Source organism: Passer domesticus, chromosome 4 (assembly GCF_036417665.1).
Source record: "Passer domesticus isolate bPasDom1 chromosome 4, bPasDom1.hap1, whole genome shotgun sequence".
Taxonomy (NCBI): domain Eukaryota; kingdom Metazoa; phylum Chordata; class Aves; order Passeriformes; family Passeridae; genus Passer; species Passer domesticus.
In genome coordinates, this window is record NC_087477.1 from 41744017 (window position 1) to 41765562 (window position 21546).

At 40.6% G+C, this 21546-nt stretch overlaps 1 long non-coding RNA gene across 3 annotated transcripts in view; it reads left to right on the forward strand.

Moving 5' to 3' along the window:
* LOC135299059 (uncharacterized) overlaps nt 1–21546 on the forward strand; it is an 81701-nt gene that overhangs the window by 22536 nt on the left and 37619 nt on the right. For all 3 annotated transcript variants that reach the window (XR_010361080.1, XR_010361082.1, XR_010361081.1), the window contains exon 2: nt 19490–19581. This is a non-coding gene — a long non-coding RNA (uncharacterized LOC135299059). The remainder of the gene's footprint in view (nt 1–19489; nt 19582–21546) is intronic.

Genomic DNA, 21546 nt, shown 5'->3' on the forward strand with positions numbered 1-21546 from the left:
TATTCAGTAGCCAAATTTTTAATTCATACTGTACAAAGCAGATAGGTGTGTTTGGTCTGTGGTGGCCTTTTTATTGTCAAGAGTCCACCTGGACTGTGAGTAGGTCCTGATTGTTGTCTCTATTGACAGTCTGATCTGGAGAGTTATCTTAGAGGATTTGTTAGGATGTTCTAGACAGAGACAATGCATCTTGGGATCTGCAGGGTGCAAAGAAGAAGACAGTCAACCCCCAGCCTCCTGCTTTAGGAATAGAGGTCTCTTCCAGACTCCTTGGGTAGGGGTGAAGGGGGTTTTAGACTCTACAATCTGCATGCCAGCTAAGCAAGGAAAATAGCTTCCTTCCTTCCTAACTTGGACACAGTAAAGGCAAATGCATTCTGGTGACATGATTTTTCCCTGAAGCAAAATGCTTTCAGAGCTTCACTGGCCATATGGAGCTCTGCACATGCAGTTTTCCATGAATATTGCATTAATCCATATTCCAAGTTATGAATTGCAATCAATCCATTCTTGTGCTAACCAAGCTACAGCTGCTCCCAACTGAAAAGTCTTTTGAACTCCGCCAGACAAAATATTCCAAGTCTCGTTCCAAGGTGCAATAATTGTCATTGTGGTTCTCGGGCTTTCATACATATTTAATTTAGAGTACATATAGAAATGTGCATTCTGCTTATACTGAAGCTGATGCCAGTGCTTACAGTGATGTTGTCTGAAAACTAACGTAAGACTAAAATTGCTTCAATACTTGTAGAATGTTGATTTCAACTTTAGTACAATTAAGCTGTATTGGTGGTAAATAATTAAAAACTCAAAAAGTGAATGTGCTGCATGGTACTTTAAAGGAAAGCATCTGCTGTGGAGTTTCAGGGTGTATCAGGGCTTCTTCTGTATTTGTGGTGCTCAGAGCTAGGAGACAGCTTTTCCCTCTTGCAAACACAGGAGTCATTTTTGAGTGGACATGTGTGGTGACATGATAACTGGGATCCAAGTTTTCTGGTGGTTCCCATGTGGTCCAGTTCTGCCATGGCTTGTTGCAAGGAAAGAACATCACTTCTGATGTGTAGACTCTGGTGGTCTCACAGGGGATTCAAAACACCTATTTGTATTTAGAGGTCTAGGGTTTTAATTTTTAAAAAAAATCTTAATATTCGTGAATTACATTTAAACTTTCTAAATAAATAAAAATAAACATTTTGATGATTATATGTGGGAATTCTCTTCCATTTCACTGAATGTGGACAATATTATGTTATTTGTACTGAATCCTCTTTCATGTAGACGGGGACAGCAGGATTTATACACTTTATGAGCTCAGGACTCTGATGTGCTCTCAACTTTGTGAGTACCAAATCTTCCAATTTTTAGGCCACTTAAAATTGTTTGAGTGCTAATTGTTTAACATTAGTTGGAAAAGAAATTCTTAGTACCTTATGATTGGTTTTTGATGAACTTGTGCAGAAGTTTGAAAAGTATTGAGCCTGATCATGTTTTGCCAGTAACGCTTACTTCTCAGCTAGTGAGACTGTAAAGCAGTTTTATTACTTTTAGTATAACACAAGGGGTTAAAAATGAACAATTTGGGGATTTTAGAGTGATTCAAAACTCAGTATTCACTCTCCTCTTCCTCATTGCCTTTACATTTCAGTGTATGTAGAATATTTGGTATATGTACATACAGATATACAAAATCAACTGGATTTCATTAAAAAATTGCAGAACAGGCATGGCCCAATCAAAGCTTTCCAGAGTAGTTTTCCAGAGAGCTGCTATTCCCCATTGGAAACCAGGGGGCAAAGGCCAAGCAGCTCCCTTGGTCATGTCTAGCCCAGCTCCTGCTCATATGGAATGGGGATGGCAGTGGCACAGAGGGGCCAGCAGACTTGCATCAGGCAGAGGCTCCTGTCCTGAATTTCTGGTGGGTTTGAAGGTGCCTTGCATTTCAGATGATTCTGAAACTCTTAGAAGCATCTGAGGACAGTCCTGACAGTCAGATCTGAGATGCTTATTCAGCAAAATTCCTGAGGGAAAGGATAGTTAGCTCCTGTCATTCCTACTCCATTTCTTCTCCTCACTTTCCTTTGGATGCTCCCAGGAAGAACAGTCCATTTGATGTGAAATGCTGAGACAACAGGTATTTTATGTTTTATCATAAAATGACATTTCTAACCACATATTTGTGATTAAGCCGTTGTTTTTATTAGTCACAAGGGATAATTGCATCCAGAAATTCCCAAAGAAAAAGTTATACTTGGGAAACAATATTTCACTGATGTTTCAATTATATGAGTAATTTTCTAGCATAGATCAGCAATAAACCTCCCTAAAGGGCCTATTAAACAGGAAGCAGGGAAATGGAGATGTGGTGGTTCCCAGACATGAGTGTGTCTAGTACTACAGTGTCAGTTCATGCCCTCACTCTTTTTGTCTTTTAGGCAATGTCAAGCAGTTGGCAAAATCCCACATCACAGGTCTGTCACCTGATATGCAGTTATGCATGGGAAGGCTTTTTTTCTGGAGAAAGGAGACTCCTGGGACTTGGGTCTATAAGTAATGAGTGCCTGATTCCCTCCCTGTTCAAGTCTGTTTCTGAATCTTCTTGCAATGGAATCAAGGATGTTCTCTCTTTCAATTAGCTTTGCTCATTAATTGGGAGAGTACATGATGGAATACAGGATACCAATGCAAGATGGGAGTGCTTTTCCTAGGGCGGAGTCTGGGATGATGGACAGCAGGCAAGGTTCACCCTCCCATAACTGGCACACCAATGCTCCTACAGACTCAACCCCTTCTGAAATACCCCCTGAGGAAGCAAACAGGAGACAAGAAGTGCCTTAATCACTTGTCAGAAGCACCAAGCACTGGTTTATTGGTTTAATTCTTCTCTTAGCTGCATTGTCTTACAAGGCAAAGCCCTACCATAAATTTCCATTATCCTTTCATAAGACTGTTTTTATTAGTGATGGCTTATTTCACACAGTGACCTGTTTTATGGTATTCTGGCAAAGCAAACAATCCATTAAGAAGATTTTCTGATAGGGCTGTGGTAAAAAAAATATACTACTAAACATTTCCTAATGCTCAGTGAGGCAGAAAAAAATGCTCCTGCATCCCCTATTCCCTGTGAAACCCAGCTTAACTTGTGGTGCTTTCTGCTGTGCCATCTGTGCCTGCAGAGCCCTGCTCTCCTCCACAGGTTCAGAGAGTCCCTGCAGGAGCAGAGGCACTCCTCTGCAAAGGTCAGCAGTAAGAGTTTCTAAGGGGTCTATTCAATAGCATGCAAGAATTCAATGGATTAGTCTCCACTGTGTCTCATGGTGGGGCAGACAATTATTAGTGGTGGTACAGGAGATGCCATAGCTGGATATTTGTGGTGGTTATGCCAAGAGGTACACCTGTGTGCCTTAATGCAGAGCTGGGAGGAGATGCTCGAGCTGCCAAGGATGCTGGAAACAAGCACAGCTTGACGTATATGGCATGGTCTGATATCTCCCTCTTTCCCCCTGGAGAGGTTGTGGTGAGGGTTTGCTTCAGAATGCAAGCAAGGCAGCATGCTCTCTGCACATACTTGGTGAGGGAGCTTGTAAAGGGGTTGCTCCCACTCCCTCCTGTGATGTCCTCTGGAAAGAGCTTGGGTATCTAGCCTGCCCTCCAACAGCCATTTTCTCATTTGGATGACCCCATTTGTGCCCTGGAGTTATCATCTTCCCCTGATATTAAGGTCACAGCTGTATTTTCCTTTTTTCTTCTTATTTTATTCTAATTTTTAAAAATCATTATTTTTTAAAAAACTTTCCCACTAGCAAGATTATCTGCCTGTCCTATTGCTTCACTGCCACTCATCATCACAGCCAAGGGCAGTCTCTCCTCCTGCTCCTCCTAAAGACCTCTGCCACTGGCTGCCACCTTGAAGCACTGGTGGGCAAAGCCTGCTTCAACACACTCTGTGTGGAATTGCTCAGGCTCTGCTTGTCCTGGGGCTGAGCTCATGCTTTGTTTTTTGGAGAGAGAGGGCAGCACACTTGAGCAGGAGGCTCAAGCATGCAGAAGGTGTCTCCTGCCCAGCAGGTCAAGCATGCTCTTCTCCAAGCTGTGTTCACACTCCTCTCTCCTCCTGATTTTTCTATTTTGTTTTTCCTCCTTATGCCTGTATTTGAGTTGCAAAAATCTGCTAGAAATCAAACTCTGGGCACTCCTGATTTTAATACAGGCACATTCTGATTAACTTCTAGCTCTGCTTACACTTCCCCTTCAGTTCCTCTCAAATTAGCCTCTAATTATCTCAGTTGTAATCACCCAGTGTGATAAAGTAATAAAGATTCTTTTTGATAGTACAATGTTTTCTCTCAAAGTTTGATAGTACTATGTTTTCATTCTCAATGAATGTTGTAGTTAATAAAGACAGAATGCCAAGCTGCTTATGGGAAACAGATTTTTACAGATGCTAAACAAATGCCCTGCATAGTTCATGTACAGATAATAAAAGAACAAAGTAACCATTCTAAGAAAAATGTATATCTTGATAAGAAAAACCCTATCTGTGTATTTATGTTCCAAAACACTGCTTTTAAAAGTCCAGAACCTAATGTCATTGCTTGAGGCCAGAGTCGGGGACTCAAGATGCCCGCTCAGGTTTCTGCACCTCTGGGGCTCTTGGAGCTGGACTGCAGCTCAGGCCATGAAGCTTTTCTGCCATGCACTGCTGAGGGAGCAGTTTAGCTTCTCCCATGCCTTGTCCCATAAGATATCCAGACATGATGTTTTTCTCTGGGACCCTCAGTCTAGGAGGTGTTTTTAAGCATGCCCATTGTGCTGTGTGTTCACAGGAGCATTTTGCTTTCAGAAAGGAAACCAGTGTGCCTCAAAACTGAACTAAGCTGCAGCCACAGGGGAAAGGATATGCTGGGGCGCAGCGTGGGGATGTGACTTGCAGCACCCTTTGTGTCATGTCACACAAAATAAATCCCGTTGCAGGTGGATGGAGTTACAAGTGTGTGTGACTCAGTACTGAGTGTCTAGGGCATTCAGCTGGGAAAACATGGATTTGTGTGGCAAGACAGTTCTGGGTTGTAGTCCATGCATGAAGAATGGGTTTTGCACTTTGTGTTAAGCCAGCTGTGTGTTAGGACATCTAGGCAGAAGAGACTTGTCTCTAGGCTTCTTTCTTTTTTCTGATCACACTCATAATAGAGGGTGTTTGTGCCTCCTTTCTCATTCTCAAAGAGCCTTTAACTCACTTTTTAAAAGTTTTCAAGCATAATTTTTATTTTGTTGGGTTCTTCTACCTATTCATGTGTAAATTTGTACTAGTATGGGAGCCATGCCTGCTGCTTTCACCCTAGATTTACTGGGATAACACTGGCCAGTGGAATTGTAGAAAAGAGGCTTGGGACATTGAGCAATCAAATGGCAGCTAGTATGTGAACTCTCTTCTTGGCTCAGCCAGGTTCTTTTTGCACCTGAGGAACTTCATCCCCTCTAGACTTTTCATAGTCATATGCAAAGAGGGGCTTGTGGGGGTGTGTGTGTGCAGTTTATGTTAATATTTGTCAAGTGCTGCATGATCTACAGCAGTGTATCCTCTTCCTATAATAACACCAGCACATTACTGGAAGTCTTTGGACAAATGTGTTAGAATTGACTACTGAGATTAGAACCTGAGTTTCCCAGAAGCTTTGGGCTGGGCATGTGTTGTGTATTTGTCATCATATCTTTGCCCTCTCTGAGTGCAGGGAGCTGTGAAGGCTTGGGTGAAAGGGCTGCCACAGGTGACATTTTCTTAGAAGCAGAAAATGCTTGATAAATCTTTAAAAGAGCAAGCAGGAATGGAAACTGGTTTAATGGTTACTGTCTTGGTGGTGTAAATACTGGACAAAGCAAAATGAGGAAAAGAGACCTTGACTTTGAGGTTTATACTATGTAATTACTACTGTAATGAATATTCACAGCTGTTCTGGTAGTTTCCCCTTCACCATCCTCTTGATTATTTAAACCAATGGGCACATTTTTATATTGTTTAGTATCCTCAGCTTTATGAATAACTATGGGACATCTTATCAGTGGTTAGAATGGATGTGCTAATAAGCACTTTCAAACACAGAAGAATGGGTGCTTCTGGTATCTTTTATTCTAAAAAAAAAACCCCCAAACCTTTCCTGTTCAGCATCTAGGCAGAAAAATGGCCAACCTAATTACAGAAAGATTTCTCAAGAGCAGGGAAAGCATTTCTCACTTCTTCTGGCATGCTGCAATATCAAATGTGTGAATTTTGTGTAAAACATTCAGGAAAGAAACAGCCGTTGTGACAAATGTGCTATTAGTTCTTAATTAACATAACTAATGAGGTCCTCAGTTCAGTGTGAAAAAAAACTAATAAAGTGCTGCAGTGTGTAACATTGTATTACTCAGTCTCTTTCTTCACTTGAGCAAACTTCTGCATGGCAAAGCATCAACTGAGTGCAGGACCTGTTTATAAATTTCTGAGTGCAGCTCAGTTTGACTGGTGCCACCACTGCTTGTTCTTACCTTGTCTGTAGTTAACTTTCTGCAGCTTGAAATTCTCCATGAAATGAAAGATGGCCTCTGTTTCAGAGAGGCTTCTCTGGCCCAAAGTAAAGCGACCAAACTGCTACTGCATCTTGAAATCCTTATCTGGCTGTGTGGGCAACCTGGGAATGAGCCAAAAGTCTCATAGGATCAGTTTTATAGGTAAATAACATTATAGACAAGAGGAGGATATGAGGTTTGTGACCTACCATAGGTTATTCCTTATGAAAAATTTGGTAGAAGCTCCACTGATGCCTGATGGAAGCATCCAGTGTACCGTCAAAGAGGAGCCTGGCTGCTACATACAATTGTCTGCATGACTGTGACTGGCACACGTGCAGTGAATGTGGGCTTCACATGAGTCCCACCAAATGTGGCATCAGTCAAGAACCTGGTGGAGTCAGTGGGAACCTCACTGTTGACTCCAGTGGATGGAGCTTGGTGTCAGCCTAGGGAGCAGGAGCAGCTTCCAGAGCACCTCCTCCATGCCATGTGCTCCTTGTGCTGCCTCTGGCCCTTGCTAGGTCACTCTGTTAGCTGATTTTGCTTACTAGACTGGCCCCAAAGTATGGAAAAAAAAATATTAGAACTCTTGTATTGGTTTTTGCCTTCTAGTGAGTCATGGCAGTGGAAGGAACAGGCAGTGGAGGGAAGGAGCAGTGGGGAAGCCTGGGATTGGGCAAGGCTGAGGCTGGGGCAGCAGCAGGAAAATTTGGTGGGGGGAAGAGCAGCAGCCCTGGCTTGGTCAGTGAGCTTCTAGACTGTCTGGGCTGCATGTGAAACCACAACCAAATTCCTCATGTCAATGTCTTTATTTTGATTATTGTTTGAAGGAGTCTCCTTGTATTCACTTTCCAATCAAAACATCATGTACTCCCTAAACTCTGAGCTTGAATCTGAACATGTTGCACTATAGGGACTGGAGTCCACCAATCATATAATATAAATGAGTGCCTTTGGGAAACAAATCCTTAGTCAAAGTTACACTCCATTTGTTTTTTTAAGTTTTCATTTTTCCATTTAAGTAGCTGTTTCATTGCTATGAGAAACATTAAGAGTTTTCTCATATTTTTCTTCTTGTGGGTCTTTTAAAACTGAGTGTACCTGATTATTAATGTCCCAGTGGAGGATATTTTCACTTATTTGCCCCATACTCATAGCTTGAGTCCAAGATTACCCATGAAGGGTTTTGGTGTCTGCATGCAGAAATTTGTGCATGGTTGTTTTGACTATTTGAACACTTCCATTGTAGTATTTCTTTCTCACTATACTGTTGTAATTATATAATAAGTTAGCTGAAGGCAGAAATTATTTTTCTTCTGTTATGTCTCTTTTTTTGTCAGCCTGCAGTTAATTCAACACTGACTTACAAAAACAACATCAATGGAATTATAGTTTCAACTACATTGTAACTCCTTTTTTACACCGTCATGGAAAGAAAGTAAATCCAAGTTGCAAAATGTAGGCAGTTTCAAAAGGCCAATTTTGACATGAGAAAAATGAAGAAAAGATACCTATCTTCAGAAAAAGATACACTAGGTATGCTAACAAGTAATTTATTTCTAAGCAGGTGCTTGGTCTTTGGTCAAAAAGACAGCACCTGCTTAGAGGTCACTTTTCTTCTCAGACTTCCTAGAGTGAACATTTAACCATGGTGAGAAAGTCACTGCTGCAAATTAACTCTGACACTCACACAGTATTTTTCCCTGTGGGATGCTCTTTCTTTTTGAGTGGGGTTTTTTAAATGAATGAATCACCATCTCCAATAATAGTCAACTCCCCATATTACCAGATGAGCTTTTTGAAGTTTGATGAGAAATATGTTTTCATTCCTGCATGAGTTTCTTCCAGAGTAAAACAAGACTTGTGGGAAAAGCTGGGCTTTCCCAACACTTCACCTCCTGAAAATGTCAGTGGTAATTTGTTTTGAAATGGTTATTGGAACATATTCAAAGCACATTGTCAAAATATTTTGTCTAAAAACCCCCAACCATAACTACTTTTGATAAAAGACTGTTTCAAAGCATGACTCGACAAACACACAAACCTCAAACTTCAGAAAACAACAAAAAATTAACATTCCAAATTTTCCCCCAATAAAGATTTTGTTTTAAATAATACTTGCCACCTCTAAGCTCAATAGTCTACTCAATTAGAAAAACAAAGGGTTATCTCTGGAAAGGGATTCACCTCAGCTGTTTCTCTGGATTCACTTGTTTCTTGGTACCATCTGGTTTTGAGGGCAGCTTTGCTCACATCTGCTTCTTTTGGATTTGCAGATCTCCCAGCAAGCTCTTCCATCCTGCTCTGTCTCTGTGTCTGCTCCTTCCAGGCACATATGTGTCAGGTTCCTCATATTCTCATTCCTCTTTTGGCAAGCCAAAAAGAAATCATCCAGAGTAATTTAATCCACTGCTAGGTGCCTTTGCACAAGAGTTTGTCAAGTTCCTATGTCAAATCACTCTGGAAGCACAGCGTGCTTGTCTTTCACCTTTTTTACATTTTCCCCTTGACATGCACCTAGAAGAATTCAGGGGTAATGTAGCTGAGTATTTCTCACAAGTTAAGAAAATAGAACTTAGTATTCAGTCCCATCCTCCTGCTGGCTGCACAGCCACATGCAGGTAAATATTGCTGCATCCTTTGAGACAGAGACATGGGTGCCTATGCAGTGTTACGTAACAGAGAGGGTTAATGTATGCTGGAAAGCTGTGAGGAAAGTAGTATGTCAGGATAGGACAATGGGTTATTTTGTTAAGAAAATCTAAAGGTATGCTTAATCTCTTCCAAGGTAACACACAGGTCATTATTACATCATTGATGATTTACATTTTCTGCTCTGTATCATTTTCTGTTCCTGGCTTAGAAAAGCAAGTTAAAGCTAGATAAATGCTGGAATTGCTCAAATAGTGCATTTTGCTTCTAATAGCTTAATAACCACTTTCTTCTCTCTGATTTGTCATTATTATGTGTCTGTTAACAAGAAACTGTTCAGCAGAATCACAGAAGAGCTGCCTCAAGTTTTACTACCAGATTTGTCAGAAGGAATAGGGTAGGACAGTGAGGAATAATTTTCAGAAGTGAGGAATGAATAGAGTCTTTGAAATCTAATTTATAGCTGTCATCATCCTAGTTAGCAATGGGTCTATTTGATGTCTCAGTTCAGAGAGTGAGAATAGTGCTGTTTTCTGTCTGTCACAGTGATTAATGTCTTTTTTGTTAATAACCCAGTAGCATGTACGGAGTCATGTACTAAATCTACAGAGCATGTTGTCCCAGAGCAATTATGACATATACCCAGTTACATCAGTGGTGATGTCCTCTGTTTGGCTTGCTGAAAAAGCAGTCTGATGACAGAGTGTCTGCTGAACCAGAATTTTCAAGCGACTAGATAGAAGCCATAGCCCTATGAATACACTGAATTTAATAACAGTTTTTTACCTTCTAGTTCCTACTCATTTTTGATTCTATTCCTCGTCACAGAAACCAGCTTCTCTGCATGTTCCACAGGGCAGCAGAAATGGAGGGACAATAAAATCACAGCTAATTCCAATTTATATTCATCATGTAATATCCCTTAACTTTTCCTAAAACTGGTAAGAGAAATGGGGTATATCCCACAGAATTCAACATGTGGTTTTGCTCATATTACATGAACAATGGTTATGAAAGGCATATATTAAAGCAAATCACTAAATTCATATTAATTATAGTGGGATTTTGACCAGCCCTAAGCGGAAGCCTGTGGCTTTGAGGAATTGATATCTACATTTTTATTTCAATTTTAAACAATTCCAAGACTCCCTGTGTTTATTTCTTATATTGCTACAACCATTCTCAGATGTATTTTCTCATATTGTGCAGACTAGAAGGTGGCTAGAAGTTTCAGAAGTTGATGAAAGAGAACATTATCCACTTTCTTCCTAGAGCAGTTACTTCTTCAGCTGATCTTGTCTTGAAGAAGCATTCAGATTTGCATTTTTTTCTGTGAAGGAGAGCAATCATAATTAATATGGCAGCTGGCACTAAAATACTGTGCGATATTAATTTTTTCTTATTAATCGAATAATTAGTAGAGAGTTAAATATATAATTGAAAACTTGCAAGATGCAATAGATAATTCTCTGGCAGACAATACAATTCACACCAACAGCTTTCACCTTGTATGGTCTAGGTTTGATTTTGAGAAATGTAGCACTCTGAAACAACTGGAAAGTGATGCCAAATATTAGTCCTAGTAAGAAGAATTGAAGATTTATCATTTAGAAGGCATCACCAACACATCCTTCTCTTTTGGCTTGACTTACAAATTACAGTAGTTTAGGGCTTTTGTGAGACTATGACACCCTCACACTGAATATAATTTCATGCTGTGTTAATGAAAGTCACTGTTGATGTATTTGTGTGGTTAGAGTTAGGGAATTAATAGTATTTAAGATTTGCTTTCCAAACAAATGGCTGGAACACTAAGCTCTTTAAACATTTCTATGTATAGTTGGGATACATAGCCTCTGTTTTGAGAAGTTAAGGAGGAATTGGGTAGTCAAGATCCCACGATTTCTGTAGGAAAGTCAAATACAGATTTTGATTCAGCTGAGTCCTTAGAGCATTAACCCCTGCAGAGCACTGTTTCTCATTGATTTAAGGGGTATATGTGAACCGTATGTTTTTCCTCACTCAAGGATAGTTGTTGAACTTTCTGTGCATGGCTGAAGATGATGTACATAAAAGGGTACAGGTTTGCACTGATAGCAAACATCTGTACTGGTTTTGTTTCCATATAAAGGGTGCATGCACAGGTTTCTGTGTTACTGCTCTGTGTTAATACACTGTGTGCCAGTAACTCTTCCTCAAAAAACATGCAGTTTGACTTTTGCACAATATTTCTTAGGCTTTGGCATGCATGGTTTCACAAAACTGTGCCTCGGTGACAGGAATGAGATTTTGATCTGCTTCTGGCAATGGTCCTACTGGAGCCTGGAGATCATAGTACTGCTGGAGCAGCACTCTTCTAGGAGAAGAATTATGTTTGTTGTGTTTTGTTACTTTTTCCCCTCAGTGAACCATAGGCCTGCTAATTGTAAGGTATGTATCGCTGGTTAAAGGAGAAGATAAGTCCTGCTTGTTGTCCTTTTTATTTCCTTGTTTGGAAGTGGGAGTGCTGTGTAGAGCTGTGGATGATTTTGCTCCAGGGCATAGTACATACTCAGAAAGGTTCATTAGAGCTGAAATAAGTTCCTCAAGTTGATTAATATGAGCTTGAAGATCCTGTTCTATCTGCTGCTGAGTTTCCAGATTGGATACACAGGGATTTTTTTAAGACCAGCAGCATTTGACCTATCTTTGCAGATTATTTTGAAAAATCCCACACCTTAAACTCTAACACTGCAAGCTACTTGCTTCTTATTTTTACTTTGATTTTTGGTGTGTTCAGTCTTTACAACTTAGTCTCACTGTCTCTTTTCACAAATCTGTGGCAAAATGTGATTTTTTTGGTACAGCCTATAATGAAACAAAAGAACTGATGTGGTTTACATTTGCCTATAATTACACCTGTTTAATTAAATAATTAATCGTGGTTGAAAATTCAGCAGAGACACCCAGAAATTCCTGTTCTCTCTTAAATAATTGAGAAAATTCATTAATTGCCATCTCACCCAATGGTGCTTCATCAACTAGTCTTTTTTGAATAGAATATGAATGTTGTAGGTTAGGAAACCTATTTCATATGTACTACAGCAAAATTAGTTTCAGAAGGAGGAAATACATAGTTCAGGAAGCCTTTCATGTTTGATGTCTAAGAAAGGAAGTAACCACCATGAATTGTGGGCAGTGTTGACTAACTCCAAAATAAAAAAAATTTCAAATGTAGAGGTTTAAGAGATAAACTGTTTTTCTGTGAATTTAGTAAATGGGTATATAAATTTAGCATGCTGAATTTTTATGCCAGAGTTGCCTGAAAAGTTTTGGCCTCTGACCAGTAAGGCAAAATGGAAAGAGAGAGAGAGTTGGTTGGTTTTCCCTGTGAGCCAGAGGATGATCTCTCAGTTTAAGGACAAAGCAGATTTAATTTCTGCTGCTGCTCTTTCCTTGCAACACAAACTAATTCCTGAACATTAACTTTCTTTCCTCACTCTGCTTGGTGCTGTATAACTATTTATGGAATGAACCCAACAGGCTGAGTCTTCTGCTTGACTGATGGTGGTCTTGAAATGGAAGATAGATTAGCAAGATGATGATATCATTGCTTTTGTGCTGGTGAGTGTAGCTAGCCTTCTGCTTTAATAGCTTGGTGGGGACCAGTTTAAAAATTATTTTTGCTGATCTCTGGGTGCCATTATGAACTTACTTAACTTCTATTCCCATTTCCAGACCATTTAGTTTTAAGTCTCTCATGTGGCATTTGTTAATCAGGATATATAGACTCAGAAGCAAATGAAAATTAGAATAATGAGAATGGAGTACAAAAAATATGTGATTTTTCTGTTCCTACATTTTCATTTTTATTACAGTAGGGAAATGCTTAATAATGCTTTCAGCTGGTGTAATATATCTTGAGGTGGTAGAATTAGTGCATATTTTGGAAAACCCCAATGACAATAGAAGGATACAGAGTTTTTTGACTAGGTAGCAAACTGGAATATCACCTGCATGCGAAGTGTAGCTAAAATAACCTAACTGATGAGATAATATGAGATAACATATGGGAGTAAATAAAAAGGTGTTGGATGGGTGAAGAAATGCCATAAGTTAAGTCCATATATAGTTCAAAAAACATTGCAGTTCTGACTCAGGCTCATGAAATTGTGGAAAGTGAGAGTTAAGGCTGCCTCTGTACTTAATATGCCTTGGTGCCTTTCCAGCAAATATTTTATTATGTGAGCTGTCCCAGTGATTTTGGAACGTGAGAAGCATTGTGGACATCTCTGAGGGTTCGACAGTGAATTTTTCCCATAGATCTACAAGCAAGGATAAAAGTCCATAGCATGGGGAGAAAGTTCTCCAGTTCCATTTTGGGTCTGTTGCAGACAACCTGTCTGTGCAGCCTGCCCCCCTCATATTAAGGCATGACTGAAATGTTTTGTTTACAAATTTGGACTGTGGTTAGAATTTGGACAGAAGATCTTAATTTAAATCTCCAGAAAGTGTTTTAGTCATAGAGAAAGTTACTTCCACCCTTTCAGCATAAGCAGTCCAGCAAACCTGCAATCAAGGCTTTCTTCTTCTTGACTTGGATCAAAAGCTTTCCACTTAAATTTTTGAAATGTAGGCTGGTACCCCATTACTGAGCTATTCTGATATGATACCATGAAAATCATTGTCTCCTTCTCCTATCAGGAAAAAGCAACAATTAAAGTTTTAAGAGCTGGCATAAAATAAAATAGCTGGACTGTGCTTCAGATGATGGTGCTAACAGAGGATGAGGTTTTCAGTCTCAGCTTTTAGATGCTCCTCCTTTCTTCAGTATCTGAGCCTCTTACACACCCTAATGAATTGGTTTTATAGCTGTCTATTTGAGAGATGGGAAAGTGGGAAAATGTGTTGCAGAGCTGGAAGCTGATTCCTCTTCCAGCACATACCTCACCCAGTGCAGTGCTCCCAGTGTGTCTCTTCCCATAGCTCCAGCTCTTCTGCATGCAGCCCATTGGGTTACTGATTCATACAGCCTTTCCTTTAGGTTGCCATTTTGTTCCTGCATGCTTGGGGTGTCCATTTTTCTTATTAACATCAACAGGAATAAAAATAACATCCCAATTTCTTAGTTGAATTGAGAGTAAGAGATACAAACCAGTCTCCCTGGCATCACTGGCTGTTCTTTAGGGATCAGAGTTGATATCTCTTCAGTTTAGCTGTTAACAGTAATCTGAAAACAAATTCTTTCATTTTCAGTTTTCTTTTTCTTCTTAGGTTGAAACAAAATATACTTACCACCAGTGTCTCCCAAGACCCAGGGAAAACTAGCAAGGTTATAAAATCTACAGTGTGTGTGGTTTGCTATTGCAGCTGCACATTAAAGGAAAAGTAATATACTCACTTGTCCTCCTTAGAAAAGCATCTATAAATTAGCACTCTTTGAAAAGTTACTGATGCCCAGCACAATTTCTATATATTACAGTCAAAATGTGGGCATTCCGATTTTATTACTTCAATCAATTTAAACAGTCTTGCCAAGATCTGAGTGGTCTTTACTCCAACCTTTTTCTTTATAACATTTTCTAAACTTGTCTCTGTCCTCTAAAGGTTGGATAAATGGGGTGCCTGAGAGGTGCAGAGTCCCCCCAGTGACTCGGTGCCTTTGCAAGGGTGGGTAAGGCCAGCTGTCCATATGGCGACCTGGCTGGAGGTCCTGCATCCTGAATGGCTCCACCATGGCTGCTCGGGCTGAAGACCATCATGCCTCCAGTTGGGATGAGCTTGTCTCCTTCTGGGTGTCTTTAGAGGGTTTGTGCCTTCACTGGAGAGCCTGCATCTCTGTTTCCATCCATCTCACTGGAATGAGTCATTCCCATGCTGGAATAATTGTTTATCCAAACCTCTTCAGCTCAGTTAAGGGTTTAAGGGCATACTTCATTCAGCATGTTGCAGCATGTTAATGGCTTCTTGCAGTACTAAGAACTAAGAATGAGGAAGAGAAACTTAAGGCAAGTGAGAAGGATTTGTGTTAACTCTGTTGCCAAGGAGTTTTTCTTAAATTCTCACCTTCCATAATATCTGAGTAAAAATAATATTGCATCTATTAAATCTTCAAGTTTCTTACTTTTTCTTCATCAACACTAGGATGAAGCAGTTTACAGTCACCAGAAATGCACATGAGCGAGGCAGAGATATTAGAGTTGTTCTTGTCCTTCTGTGCCCTGTCCCCTGTGTTTCTTAATCTGCATGTGCAAATTAAAATGAAATTAAACTCTTAATTTATCACCATGTTGTGGTGACAGCAGGCAGGATCAGAACACTTTAAAAACACGTAGCACCACATTAACATCAGAAACAGATTCTTCCCCAGAGAGGAGAGAAGATTTTAAAAAATGCAGAAAGATGCCACAGGGCTGTAATCCCTCTCGCTGCACAGAAAACAAGTGATCATTGTTGAAACACTTGGAGGGGGAGGTGGGTCCAATAATCTGCAGAACATATGTAGGATAAGGCTTTTCCACTGGAGATGAGAACTTGAAATAAACAACATTAGAGGAAAAAAAAACATGGCAAAAGAAAAAAGAGAGGAAAGATGTCATATGGTAATAAGTCATTGTGACTGCCCAGAGAAGTGAACTGCTCCAAGGATCCCTTTGGCTGCAGATCATCTTTGCTACAGACGGCTGCAGACTGTACCCACATCCCCATGCTCTCTTTGCTTGCCATGGTATGCTTTCGCAGGGCTTTGAGCAGCCTTCATGGAGTACTAGCAGGTATCCCAGGATCTGTGAGGGCCATTTGTGAAGACGGCCTGTGGTCCAGGTTTAGTAAAGCTCTTAAACACGTGCTTAAGGGATTTGCTGATTTGGATGCTGTGCTCTCCGCTGGCTCCCTCCACCTCTCCTGGCTCACTGACTGCTTGGCTCTGCAAGTGCTTTAGGATTCTCCTGTCATCGAAAGCCCCCTCTTCTCTGCAGCATTAGAAGTGGGGCAGGCATGCTAGCCTTGCCTCAGCAGGTATGTCTTTTCTCTCTTAATTCGTGGTGGGAGATGATCTTGCTGGCCCCATGCTCATCCCAGCAGGTAGGAGTATGCTGTGGCATGTGGGGCCACAGTGGATCATCCAGTCCTGCTGACAGTCAGTGGATCATCCTGTCCTGCTGACAGTCCCATAGAGCATGGTCCCCAGCCTTCTGCCTGCCATGTGCCTGCCAGTGGCACTGCTCTCTGGGAAGTGACCACCCATCCCATGGATTCCACTCCAGTGTGGTTGCTCCCTGCTCAGAACAACCTCATGCTGTAGAGAGTCCTCTACAGGGCTGTGCCTTCTCTTGGTGGCAGTGAGGAAGGGCATGGGAAAAGGCTTCACTTAAATGGTTGTGCTATAAAAACATTTCTGCCTTAAACTTACTGCACTGGAGGGGGTGGTCTTTCCCATGAGGGGGCCAGGAATGAGATTTCAAAGCCTTTACAAAATGACAGTTTTGAATGAAGGCCTTAGACATCACTTTTAAATGCTGAAATTCCCAATCTTTGAGAGTAACAAAGTGATTTAAAACCCAGTGTCTGAGGGCATTGGCAGGAGTAATTTTCAGGGCTCGTAAGTCACTGTTCTTTTAAATTAAGTTTTACTGCCGTAGGATCTTTTCAATATGTTACCCTTGTTTCTATATTAAACTTCACATTACAAAATCTTCTTAAATGTTTGTATTCCCACAGAGACTGGGTAAAATAGGTTTATTTTTTTACTCCTGCTTTGCTTCAGCTGAAAGAAGTTGGAGATCCCTATTTGTTAGGTTTTGTTTTTTGTCCAGTCCAGAGGTGCCCCTGCCTGCAACAGCAATGCTCCACAGGGAAATACAAACCTGCCAAGCTTTGCTTACCTCAGCCCAGCATGTGGTTCTGACAGATGCACAAGTCTGACATGCTTTGGAGATTGACCAGGAGAGATGTATGGCCTGGCAGAAGCAGGACACAGGTCCCTCCTGAACTGCTTGTGATTTTTGTGCCAGGCCAGGGTCCCCTCAGGCTCCTTTGCTGAGACAGGTGCTGGTTGGTGTTCTTCATACAGCCACTGCTCCTTCCTTCATGGGAACAGGGCAAGAGCAGAGCCTGTGGCCATGCCAAAGCCTCTTTGGAGACACCTGTACCAACAAGCCAAGGTGCAATTATATTTTCTCCACAGGGATTGGGATGCACACAGGCCTGTGCACCCATGGCTGAACTGTTGGTTCACTGCATCCAGACTTCCCTTGGGAGAACCTGATTTTGGGTATTTGGAGAACCCATGCCCACAAGCTAGCACTGTGGCCCAAGATGCCTTTAAAACTGGTGTTTCAGGCCCCCATAAAGAGGTTGATAAAGAAGTCTGAAGTAGTGGGATTGTTTTGTTTGGAGGTTTTCTAATAAGGTTGAGGAACTTTGTAAGGGGCAGAGTCGGGACTTCTGTTAAATCAAGCCTCAGATTTGGATTTTCTATCAAATAGTTCTGGGGCAGGGCAGACAATACAGGGTTAAATGCTGCAGCTGGGCACTGTTGCCTTGCACAGTGCTGCATTGGAAAAGAAGGGGGACAGAGAGAAAGCTATGCCTGATACTGTTCTGCAAACCAACATTTCTGTGAATTCACCTGCAAGAAGTAAACCACTTCAAGGGCTTCATTGAAGAAAGAAATATTTTTCCCTTAAGAAGCTTTAAAAGAAAGGGCCCTCTTGACAGAAAAGAAATCCTGGTGATTCAGCTGAGCAGAGTGCTGTGTACTCGGCAAAAAAAAGAAAGAAATGAAAGTGTTAGCAAAGCCTTGATTATTGGTGACAGAGGAGCATTAGCCAAGTTATAATGGATTGTCAAACTAGGCTCATGTTTGCTTAGCCTCCCAAGTTCTTTGCACTGAGTCAACATCTAACCATCTGGGATGGGAGGTGGGGGGAAGTAGGTTTTTGTTTAAAAAAAAGTGAAAATCAGTTGAATTTATGTTTCTATTCTAACGGAAGAAGTGTTTAAAAGGAAAACATACCTTTCAGAATGAAGCATTTGTTTTTGTTCTCTACAAGTGCTTATTTGAATTCATGTTTGTTAAAGGGCTTGTAGTTAGTAAATCATGGAGGTTTCCCTTGGTAACATAAAAATAGGTGTCATTGGAAAATTTGTAGCTAGAAAATAAAACTGTCTTTTACCCACTTGGACTTCACTTGACTTGGTGAGATATTTGTAAACCTGGTTTGACTTAAAAGTACATTTCTTTAAGAAAAAAAGTACCATTAAGACAGAAATTTTCCAGGAAGACACACAGAAGTTGCAGCAACAACACCATGAATCATGTGTCCACCCAAGGACACAGCCATTCCCAAGTGGTGGTGCTTACTGACGAGGGAAACACAAAACACTTGAGTATGAAAGCAAGAACAGCTCGGGAAACAAAGACAGATTTTTCTGTAGCCCATATAATTTTGCTTTCCAGTCTTGTCCTTCTGTACACCAATTCAGTCACTTCTTGCATTTAGGACCCCTTGGCTTTGATAGGCACAGCCAGGATGACCTCTTGTCATTGTATTTGTGTGTGAAAATACCTGTGCACAGCTTTATACCACACTGAAACCTGGGCAGGTCAAAAGCCCAGGGGAGCAAACAGACAGACAATAGCCAGCTTGAGATGGCTTTGGGTCAGGACCTTGAGCTGATGAAAGAATGAATGATACTTCTGAATGCAAGGTTTTGTCTTTGTCCTGCACTGCTCCCTAAGGGAGCTGGGAACAGTGCAGTTATTTTCATACTCTGACAGGGGTGAACATGTAAGAGGAGGCAGGCACAGCCACTGGGATGAAGATCTGACTTCAGCCCTCCAGTCTCAGCCGAGGCTTTTTGAGGGCCAGAGGTTACCATGGATGAATCTGCAGCACAGCTGGTAGAAATATTCCACTGAAGGTGCAGCTGCTGATATCTTCAGAGAATTGCCTATTGGTTTCATCCAGAAAACCACCAAGGTTAACTGGTGGGAGGGGTTAATCCCAAGGGATTTCCTTGAGAGTCACTATGCTACTGCATCTGTCTAATTTTGAACAGAAAATCCTGTTGGTGACAGAGTCCCAGCATTTTGTTTTGTTGTTGTATATGTGGGCAGATTTAGTAACTTGAAAAATTCAGTACATCATAATCAGTTTCTGGGTCACTAAAGAGACTTGGCAAACTCTTGGTGTACTTTGTAATGTGTTTTTTTCTGTTTTAAGTCAAACCAGAGTGAGAGCCTTGACTCTGAGTGTTCTGATTTATTTCATCTGCTCTTAGAAGATATCTTTTGTTTTGTGGCACATAGAAAAAAGAAGATCCTGGTGGAACATTGCACTAATAAAACAACAACAACAAAAAAGAAGAAACAATTATGAAACAGGAATATTTGAAGACATGGTATGTCAGTCATTTAATTGGCATTCAATTTTTAAAGTACTATATTCTTTTGAATTCTGATACACTAATAAAAAAAGGTTTATTCAGCAAGGGTTAACTTTCTCTTGTGCACAAGGATCTAATTCATTTAAATCCCAGTTGAGTTTTTAGCACACAAATGAAGTGTTATGTGGTTATGCTGGAGCACTTGGCACTGGGTGAATTTTTCCCATCGTAATGTTGACTTACCAGACACGTGCAAAGCCTGTCCTGTCCTCGCTGTGGCCGTGCCTGTGTAGCAGAAGGCAGAGCTGTGAGCAGCCCCACTGTGGATGCAGCAGTGCAGCTCTGTGTGCAATGAACCTCCTGCCACTGGGGAGCACAGTGCATTTCACTGGGTAAATGTCCTGACCCAAGGCACTCTGCATTTTCTGAACTCCAGTGAGGAGTTTACAGGTCTTTCAGACCTGGGAAGACTAGGAAAATACTTGTGAAATTGAAACAAAACTGAGCATCTTCACATGCTCTAGACAGGGTCTTTGGTGTGTGCAAATTGCTTTTGGTAGCCGCAGGGACTTTGTGCTGTGAAGTATTTTAGAGTGATGACACTCAAGATCAGGATTGCGGTCCTAGTGTAAGGATCACAGAGATTTAGGGGTGATACCAAGCCTAGGCCTGTTTTGTGACACACATTTCCAGTAACTGAAGATGAAAAGTTGGTGTTTGCGTGTGACATGTTGAGTCTGACCCCTGTATATGATATCATAATAGAAATGTAAACAATTCTGTGGACAAGGGTGTATGTGGGCTTCTTGTTGTGAAAATACACATTATTGTAAACTAATCCCATTGAGTGAGAAGGAAGGAGACACTAATACTCCATATACCAATGCTGGGCTGGTTTGAATTTACCAGGCTTTATTTGTACTCTTTTGGCAAGGTAAAAGTCTTTGTATGGTTGAAAATATAAATTGCACCTCAGAAAAGGCTTTTTTTACAATATCGAACTAGCATAAAAGATGCTTGGTGGAGAGAGGGCCAGACTTATTGTTTGCCTTTCCTTGGCCTTTTCTCATCAACACAAACCAGCTTGTTCTGAAACTTTTTTAGTATATGGACTGGAGTTATAACTTGGTTTGGACTGTTCTTTTTTTGGAAGGAAGTGTTAATGTTCTCAAAAGAGAGTGACTTTCTCAGGGTGTTGAAGCAACATAGCACTTTTCTTCTATGATGTTCTTTATAAATGTGCAACCAGGTATTTACAGTATCTGTTCTTAGCAAATATATCTTGATTGGGAAATTTTTGCCTATGTGGTTGTCCTACAGGCATAGGAAGTCTTTAAAGATGTTGTGTTAAAAAAAAACCATTGTAGTTTGTGAAATCAATAAAAATCTTTCTTCTGGTTAAATTTTCAGTTCTGAAAGTTAAATAATTAAGACAAAGTGGTGTTAGGTTATAGGTTGGACTCAACAATGTCATAGGTCTTTTCCAGCCTAGTTGATTCTGTGAAGATTAAAAGATAGTTTTTCGTGAGAGTTTTAGGGTGGGTCCCATGTTCATTGCATATTCATTTGAATACTCAATAAACTGAATTTAGCCTGAAAACCTATCCAGAAGTGTGATGGGGTTTTAATTCTCAGTGGTAACATTGCATGCAGGAATAATGTGTAAAGTAAATGAGGGGAGTAAGTAAAAAGTAAATGGAGTGAAAATTACATCTGTTTTTGACCAGACAGTTCTGTGTTTACAGCTAGTCGCTCACACTTGCATTTTCATATGTTTTATTTTCAGTGTTAACTTGAAAGAATATGAATCATGCTGAGGGCAAAGATTGAGGTAATTTTCCTGAATATTTCACTGTAGGATGCACAGACCACTTACCCTCAGCAATATGAAAATCTTCTCATTGTCTTTAGGCTGTTGTATTGTGAAAGGCTGCAGTATAACATGTGCATCCTGCATCCTGATTTCTCCATGGAGTAATC